Source organism: Colossoma macropomum, unplaced genomic scaffold, assembly GCF_904425465.1.
Source record: "Colossoma macropomum unplaced genomic scaffold, Colossoma_macropomum, whole genome shotgun sequence".
In the NCBI taxonomy this organism is placed as follows: Eukaryota; Metazoa; Chordata; class Actinopteri; order Characiformes; family Serrasalmidae; genus Colossoma; species Colossoma macropomum.
In genome coordinates, this window is record NW_023494784.1 from 6,113,932 (window position 1) to 6,117,282 (window position 3,351).

Sequence of the window (3,351 nt, forward strand, 5' to 3'; positions counted from 1 at the left end):
CAATCTTTCTCCCACTGCTGATGGACAGGGTTAAAAATGGTCTAATCAGGCAGCAGGTGAGAATGTGAGGTGTGGATGCTCTTCGCTGTAAGAGCTGGTGGTCTGGTACATGTGCGGTGGTGCTTGTACGAGATGCCCGAGTTAGCGAGGGGTCGATAGAGGCTTGTGTAGGTACAATGACACCCCTGCAAGAGGCCTTTAATTTCACAGCACACTCATTAATCAAAGGGAGGACGGGCGGAGAGGTCTCACCGACAGAAACAGAGTGAGTGTTCATACAGCCTGCAAGGCGCTGCTCGATCAAAACTGCACACTATCGGTGCTTTTCTCATCCTTAAAGTATCTAGAACTTCTTCCAAAGGGATTAGAAACTTTACAAACTGTTCCAGAGAGTTTTTTTTAAAGTGGTTAATGGATTAATAACAATATTAGTTCCAGTATTATGAAAAAAAGAGTAAATTTGCCTAAAGATGTTATCCTATGGAAAGAATTTAGCTAGCTGACATGGAACCAGAAAAAGACTCATTTAATTCCTTTAGGTACTGTTTTACATTCTGAATGAAATATATGTATAAACATTACGGACAAAGAGCTTCTTTTATTTAAAAGTGAGGAGAAACATTTTAGCCAATGTAGGGTAAAACAGAAGATGAGCGAATGCTAAAGCTAACAGTTCAAAATTAGATGACAGGCAGTTGTCATCCTCTACTCAAAGTGAATTATTGTCTGCTCAGTAATGCTGTGATGTGTTCTGGCTTAATAAAGTAGCTCTATTGCCATGTAAAGAGTGAGTTTTGCACCTTTATTTTAATAAGCCCTTTTTGATTTTTGCTTTGTGGCAGTGGAGAGGCGGAGCTGCCATGACCACTCTGCCCATATGCATGCAAGGTGCCCCTCTCCCTTTTACCCACAGTTGTCTGCACACAAACGATGCAGAGCAAAAAAAATTTTTTTTTAAACCCCACGAAAATTATGGAAAACAACGCCGTTGGAGCAGAGAATGTTTTATAATATAAGTTGTTCACGTTCTTGAATTCGTCTTCGTTTTCTCTCACCAGTTCCCTCACATGTTTCTCGCCACAATTGCAAGAGGTGGGATCTTTCTGGTGACATCACCACGCAGCCTCGTTAGGACTGTTCCATTAGTGTGACCGATAGGCTACCAAGGAGTCTTCATAGGACTGTCCATACCGAGGAACCGCTCTACCTCGGCTGCAGCCTATGCTTTGGAACGCAGCTTTTAGGGTTCTCGGAGAGATCCTGGTCTTCAGAGACTCAGACTGAAAGGACCTTTAAGTCAGAATTTACCTTAAAGGAGTGAGAAGCTTAATTTGGCGATGTTTATATAACAATAATGACTACCAAAATGTACCTCTACCCAAATGTTAGCTACATCTATAGATGTAGTTTGTGTCAGGAATTCCTTCATCAATGGTCAGTTTCCCATGACACAACCAGTCTTGGTTGGAAATTTTTTGGTAGTCAACTTATTAGTGAAACAAGTCAACTGTGGTCTTGTGGTCAGAAACTGACCAACGATGAATAGTGTACAGGGAAGTTGATAAACTGTGCAGCAACTGATGGACTACAGCCTGTAACTGTGCACCTATATCATTGACCTATTTGGAGCAGTTGCACATGAGCCTAAGGTCTCCATGCCCAATGCCAAGTGTGGGCTGGAGGGGTACAAAGTCCCCAGCACTGGGCTGTGGAGCAGTGGAACTGTGTTCTCTAGAGTGATGGAGCTCCATCTAGTACCTTTGGGATGAGTTGGAGTGATCCAGAACTGACCATCCAACATCAGTACCTGACCTCACTAATGCTCAATCAAATCCTCACAGCAATGTTCCAACATCTAGTGTAAAGTCTTCCCAGAAGAGTAGAGGCTGTTACTGCAGCAAAGGAGGACAAACTCACTATTAATACCTTCATTTCGGAAGAAACACTTGTCACAGAGTGAAAGTACAAAGTAGAGTTTTCTCATAAAATGGGCAGGGAGTGTAATTTACACTCAGAATTAAAGGTACCAAACTGTCACTGGGTCAGTGCCCCTCTTGTCACTGGGGCAGGACCCTCAAGGGTCCATCTCAGTACCTTTAGTCAGGGAACATAACTGAACCATAATCCACTGAAATGATGTTCTAAGCTGTGCTGACTCCACACACCCCGTCTCGTCTCCAGGCTTTTATTTTACTGTTCTGTTTTAAAACACACAGTCGGACCTTAAAACCACTGTTGTACCTGTGAGGGAACATTTACACTGTTTGCACCTTGATGAATGAAAAATGTACCTGCACAGAACCTTTATTACTAAGTGTTCCTACAAGTACTTTGAGAAATAGAGCTGGACTTTCATTCGTATTTTCATTATTCTTTTCATGGGATGTTCTCCAGTGACACTAATGCAGTCAATACCTTTGCTTGAGGGTGGGCCATAACTCAAACCCCTGCTGTCTACTATATAAAAGAGTGGTATGTATTCCTGCGATGAAAATGCTGTATAGCATTCACGGTGCTATGAATTGAACTGTGTCTGAAATATACTATCATTCATTATAATGTACAATATTCCTTTCACAGGCAAAGAGATGTGCATGTACATTCAGCAGTGATGCCAGTGCAGTAATTCTGTCTCTAGTAAAGGCTTCTTAACTCAAAGGTCTGCTACAATGACATTTTGGCAAGTGAAGTCAAACGTTTAACCCTCTGAGGTCTGAGGGCGTTCTCTCAAGTTGTGCATAACTTCTTTAATTCTCTTCATATAGCATGATCCTCATATGTTTCATATCAAAATGCTCCGTCATCTTCACCACTATTTTCCAAAAACCGCTGCAGCAGCTTCAGCAGCTGTAAACTCTCTGCACTCCATTTCACATGTGTCTCCGATGTGGACTGAATGAAGAATGAAGGGTTTCCGGCATGATGGTCAGTCCTTAGTGATTTCCTGAGTGTGCATTGGTCAGTCTACAGAAGTTTAGTCCCACCCATCCAGCCTACGGCCGTTTTAGTTCTTAGGCAGGGGTCGGCAGCCCAAATGTTAAGAAGAGGCATTTTGTCCTTTCAACAAAAATCTAACCATCTTGACAGCCACAATGATTTATGTCCATTTTAACATCTTGGCTGTAATTATGTCTCCGTATGTGCTGATGTTCTAGTATAGACTAAAAAATATACTATAAACGAAGATGCAGACTTACTTTGCTCTGCCTTAAGCTTTAGATCAGCTATAGCCACTTTTTTCACATCTCCAGCAGGAAACTTTTTTTGTAGGAATAGTTTCTTGCAAAATGTCTTTCAATGTTTTGATAATTTATAAGGCTATAAGTCGCTTCTCATTCACCAACTTCTTGT